Source organism: Talpa europaea, assembly GCF_964194135.1.
Source record: "Talpa europaea genome assembly, chromosome: 3".
Lineage (NCBI taxonomy): Eukaryota > Metazoa > Chordata > Mammalia > Eulipotyphla > Talpidae > Talpa > Talpa europaea.
This window is the reverse complement of record NC_140069.1, coordinates 34,694,866-34,700,865: the sequence shown is the minus strand read 5'-3', so window position 1 is coordinate 34,700,865 and position 6,000 is coordinate 34,694,866.

Sequence of the window (6,000 nt, the reverse complement as noted above, 5' to 3'; positions counted from 1 at the left end):
GGTTATTTATGTCTAACAAAGAGAATCTGTTCACATATTTTATATCAGGTTTTGATTTGAACCAGAATTTTGATAAACTATGTTTAAGAGAGGGATTTGGAGAAACTGAGAAGATCTTTCATGTAACAGACACAAGATATATAAATATAAATTGAGGTAACATTAGCATACATTGTTGTTGGGATCTTGGAGGAATAGGAGGAATAGGATCCCCTCCTTCAGGTATAATTACCAAAGCACCTTAGTCATCACCCACAGTCCATTGTGCTCCACTCCCCATATCTCAATGGATAGTTAGCTTTCCAGCGTTAGTACTTAAGTTTTTCTTTATCTGACTTGTTGTTTGTTTTCTCTATATTGCACATCTAAGTGATACCATCTGGTATTTATCTTTGTCCTTCTGACTTATTTCACTTACAATGATCCCTTCCAGCTTCACCAAAGTAACTGCAAAGAGCATGAGTTTATCTTTTTTGATTGCTGATTAATATTCCATCATGTAGCTATACGACATCTACAGGTCTACTCCTCTGTTTTTGGGCACTGAGGTGGTTTCCTTAGCTTGACTATTGTAAATAGTGGCGTAGTAAACTTAGGAATGCAGGTGTCCTTTAGAATTAATGTTTTTATGTTCTCATTTTCCAGACAGGTATGTCCTAAAACCTGGAAAGGTAAAGTAGCTTGTGCAAAATCATACATAGCATGTCAGTGAAAAATTCTAAATTCTCAGCTCTCTGCTTAGTGCAGGGTCTTTTATGTCAACTATGCCCATGCCTTGCCCATCGAGTCTTCCAGAGAACCAGAGTCCCTTATCTTTTTAATTTCCTTGTTGCTACGCACAGCACTATTCTTTATAAACTTAAATGTATTTATTGCCTTCCAGCCCTGTCACTCTCCTCCCATCTCCTCTTTATCTCTTCTCTTCTCCAAAACCCTTAAGGATAATATTCTAAATTCAAGTTTTCGGAAACATCTGCTTATTTGAAATAGATCAGATGGCAGATGAAGAAGACTGGGATAAAAAGAATGGGTTTAATACTTGCTTGCTGTGAATCTGGAATCCATTTTTGTATTTAACTTATTTTCTTTTCAACTAGTTTAATTCTCAATTCTCTGAAAGTTTCGGTATCTTTTTTTTCTTGTTCTTCATAGAGTGACTATATCGCGGTGTAGGATGATAGTTAAGAATACATTTTGCTTATATAAATTGATTTATATATACAATTGTTTTTAACAAACCCTGTTGTTCATATCACTATGCATTTTTACTCAAAGTGTTAAATCCATTATTTTTCAGAGTGATCCCTTCCACCCCAAAGCCTCATTAATTAGTTTGGCCATAAAAAGCATGGATTTTTTTTCTTTCTTTTCTTCTGCATAAAATACCCAGCTCTTTCTGAATTCTAAAGATGGCATTAAGAAACTAAGTTTTAAAGTATTTGATGTTTTTTAAAAAAAGAACAGTCAAACCTAGATAAGAACCCTATTTTTTTTTTCAGATGGGAAATGATTGTGACTGAAAACAATCCTTTCATTCAATCAAAAGATATATTGTGGCCAGTCATTGGTATTGCTACTTAATTTTTCAGATAAGCAGTCAGTTCAAGGAAAAGCGTGTTATTCTTTTTCTCATTGAACTTATCACATAAATGAGTTCAAATGAACTGTGCAATATCTCCTCGTACTTCAAAACTAGCTTTGCTGTTCATTGGCATCTTTAATGCCCGCAGGTAGACATAGCACGAGTTAGTGAGCAGGTTCCCAGTGGGCAGCAGTTGGAGGCCCTCAGAGGTCTGGGGTCTCTTGTTTCTACTGCTTTGCCTGGCATTTCTGCAGGGTAGAATTTTGTCTAAACATTCCATCTCAAGTCATGGAGGGCTTGATCCCTAAGTGCTAAAAATAAGCATCAGGAGGAGAAGTAGAGAAGATGGAAAAAACATTCTAGGAGATACATTCTCAGCCATGTTTAGGACATCACATCTGTGCACACCCTTACTCTTTCCTATCAGGAGGAAAAGGAGAAAGTCAGATTCCCACCAGCTGGGGAACATTGTGAAGCAGTGACAGCCATGAAATATTTGTGAAAGATTTTGGGTGAAGGAGAGACTGTGAAGGACAGGACTGTGAAAAGTCTGGGAGCCACAGTAGTTTGGTAACTGAGAATTATTGTCTGGAGATCTAAAAAAAAAAAAAAATTATCTAAAAGAAGGCCAGTTCTTTAAAAGGACCGATTCCTCACTGATGTCTATGTGTGTGTGTAAATATATATATATATATTTCTCATGGACTCAGGAAATATATCTTTTTTTAAAAAGATTTATTTATTTATTTATTTAAGAACTGGGGTACAGTCCAGAGGCACGGGAGGGTGAGAGGATTCACCAGAGACAGAGCAGGGAACAGAACAGGCAGACTGATGAAATACACTGCTGAAGGGAGCAGCGGGTGAGACAGGAGAGGTCTGCCATGCCATGTGGGACCCTCGCTGGCTGGCCAGGATCGAACTGGCGCTGCAGAGGCTCCGGACAGCTTCACAGCGCAGCACTCAACTGCCTGTGCCACCAGAGGAGGCCCTCAGGAAATATATCTTGACAGTCATTGATTAATAACTTTTGAGTCATATCTGTGTTGATGTATTTCCAGTTTTAATACCAGTTTATTTAATTTAACCATCTGTTGACCACAGGGCATGGGAATCTGGTTTGGGACTTCTATAATAGGCTCCTATAGATTAATAGGAAATAGATTAATAGGAAATAGATTAAATGGGGTCACAGTGAAAGTTTCCCCAAAGGCTACTTAGAAATCTTAATTTCTCTGGACACTGGACAGTTCTGAAAGTGAACAAAACTGCACTATTCATAACTTTTTGAAAATTTTACTTACTTGCTCAACTCTATGAGCTATAAATCTCTTATCTAAGAGGCCCTCAGGAGAGAAGCTATAGAATATATCTGGAGTAGACATTGGTTGCCAATTAATACAGAAACAAAATCAAATTTTGTAATCAAATATTTATATCTCAATTTGAGTTTTGGGAAAATAACTCTTTTATTTTCCCAAAGAAAAGCATAGATTGTATGAGAAAGAAAACAGAAACCTTTAACCTAAATAGAAGGAAAACATTTGAAGCTGGTAATTGAGTAAGCCTCAAGCTTCATATTTCCAACTCTCCTAACTCCCCCTCCCCTTCTGCCAAGATTTCCAGGGAATAATAGAGTTAGGAGAAGCTGTGAAAAGTCCAAAATCCATTGAGTCATTTCAAAATTAAAAATCCTTGGCAGTGGGAATTTATTTCTTTGACAAAGGATGTTAGGCCATCAGGTGAAGGTAGGTAAAACCCAGAGAGCAGATACCCTCATGTAAGGAAAGCATGTATCATTATAGTGAGAAATTGATGTAGTATATTATAGAAAATAATAACTGCCACCAATAATCATCACAGATAGAAATTCAATTAAGTTTTTTGTAGGTAGAAGTCCTAGCAACCTTTCTCCAGGTGTTCTTTATTGTTAGTTATTGACTTGACAACCACTAGGTGACACTGTTGCTTCACAGAGTTACTGCGGACCAGTCCATGAACCACATAAAAGGCACACAGGAAGCACTATCGTATTTTGTTATAAATATATTGTTTCTAGTTTAAATGTGAACTGACCAGCCTGAAATTGAACTGATACTGTCAATATTATTACAAATAGTTCTTACAGTGCTATCTACTATATAAAATTTACAATCAATAAAACTACTTACTGCTACCATTGCAGTTACTATAACACCATGCACCGCACCAGTGTCTAATATTTACAACTGCTTGAACTGTGGCGGCCTTTATGCATAGTACTTTAGGTAAAATACATTTATTCCTTCTGAAAACTAAACTTGTTGAAGTTTACAAAGTTCAGAAATGGCAGGACTGGAATTCAAATCCACACTGACTACAGTTATGGCCCCTTTGTTACAGATGTAGTTGCAAAAACCTTGAGGTGGGACAAAGCCTGAACTTTGTACTATTTCCCAGCCAATTCTCTGTACCCAAACATAAGGACTAGAAGACATACTGAAGTAGATTTCACATAAGCCAAATATGGTTTTCTTTCCATTACTTTTAAAGGGTATTCTTGGGAACTCATATTTGTGGAAAGGCTCTGTGTCTGTTTGATAAGCCTACCACTCTTTTTTTCCACAGCAGGTAACCTTAACTTAAGCTTTCTAGATAAAACACAGATGTCTGTTTAAGTTTGTTTCAGAAAAATGACTTTTTAGCATAAGTGTGCTCCCATGCAAAAATCTGAATTTCTGATACAAAAACAAATACATTTTTATAAGTATGTTCCAAATTTGCATGGAATACACCTATACAAATAAAATTGAAATTATTCCCTATTTTTCTGAAATTCATCTAGGTGTTCTGTATTTTAATTGACTATTACTGGCAACATTACCTGTTATTCCAGTTAATTGGGGCAGTTTAACAAAACTTCTATTATTTTTCTCTATCTTGCATTCTTTCCTTTCTCTTCCCCTCCATTCCTGTCTGAGGAATATATGTCTTCTTGAAGGATATGCCAAAGATCCATGCCTTTTATCCTTTAGCCTCCTGCTTCTTTCAGACTTCCTACCATTTACTATCACGTTTGTCTCGTTTTTACTCTTCTCTCCACCATCTCTTTTTTCCATGTACAAATTTGATTAGATATTTCTCCTTCAAAAAACCCTGAAGCTAGCCACTTATGACAAGATGGATAGAACCTGAAGGGATTATGCTTAAATAAAATAAGTCAGAAGGAGAAAGATAAAAATACTGGATAATTCCACTCACATGTGGAATATAAAAAACAAAGGGAAGGAACAGACCAAACCAAACCCTAGAAATCTGACCATAGAACTGGGTGGGTTGTTACCAAAAAGGGTGGGTTGGAGCTTGGCAGCAAATGTGGGTGGGGGCTTGGAATTTAGTGGAAGAATATTGGTGCTTTGGTGGTAGGTATGGTGTGATAACTTACATTTGTAAAGGTGTGAACCTAAAACTCCAACACATATACAAGGCTGCTTCAATAAGGATAAAAATTAAAAAAACTCAAGCTTCCTTTGCATCCTATTTGTTTATATTTCTTGAAATATTAGCCTCTATTTTCTTATTATTCATTATTCTTCAAACAACTACAATTTTGTTTCTACATCCACTATTGTAATAAAACCTCTCCTAAACCCATTCACCAACTTATAAATAAGTTTCTTTTTTCCTCTGTATTTGATGATGTTCTATCTCTAATCCCTTATTTCCCCCTTTCTGTATTATTTTCCATGGTTGCATCATCACCTTGTGATCGATTCTGAGATTCATTGCAATAATGGCCTCCCCATCTACCCAACCCCCCAAAAACATTCCTCTTTAACATTCTTTAACCCCCCCAATTTTTTGCTATATTATGTGGTTTCTGCCTCCACTATATTCTCACATCTATTCATTCCTTTTGGTTTCCAAACACATTATATCAACAAAAGGAAGAAGATTCTTCAAAAGAATTTAAGATGAACAGGAAAGGAATTGTATTATGTATTCTCCATCTTAGTTTCCTTAAGTGATGACTATCTTGGGACTGACAGATATAAAGGACATATGATGGTGTTACTTATTTTTCTGGATTTATGGATAAGTTGATGAATTCTCAACTTTTAACTGGTTGCTAATTGGCAGTGACTTCTGGTCCATGAGATCAGATGTGGGTTATGAAATTACTTTTTTTATCCTATACGTGAGTTGAGTCATCAGGTTTGGAAATTGCTTTATTAACAAATGTGATATACTGACTTTTATTACAGTCACTGTTTTGAGTATTATCTACTCAAGATGTTGATTAGAATGTCAGAAAGATCATATATTCAATCTACAACCTCCCCTTTCTGTAATATTAGATATCAACTGTAGAAGGTCAGTTTAGACCTTGGCTTCTATGTATCTTTTGTCCTTGCATTTTCACTCTTACAATCATGCTT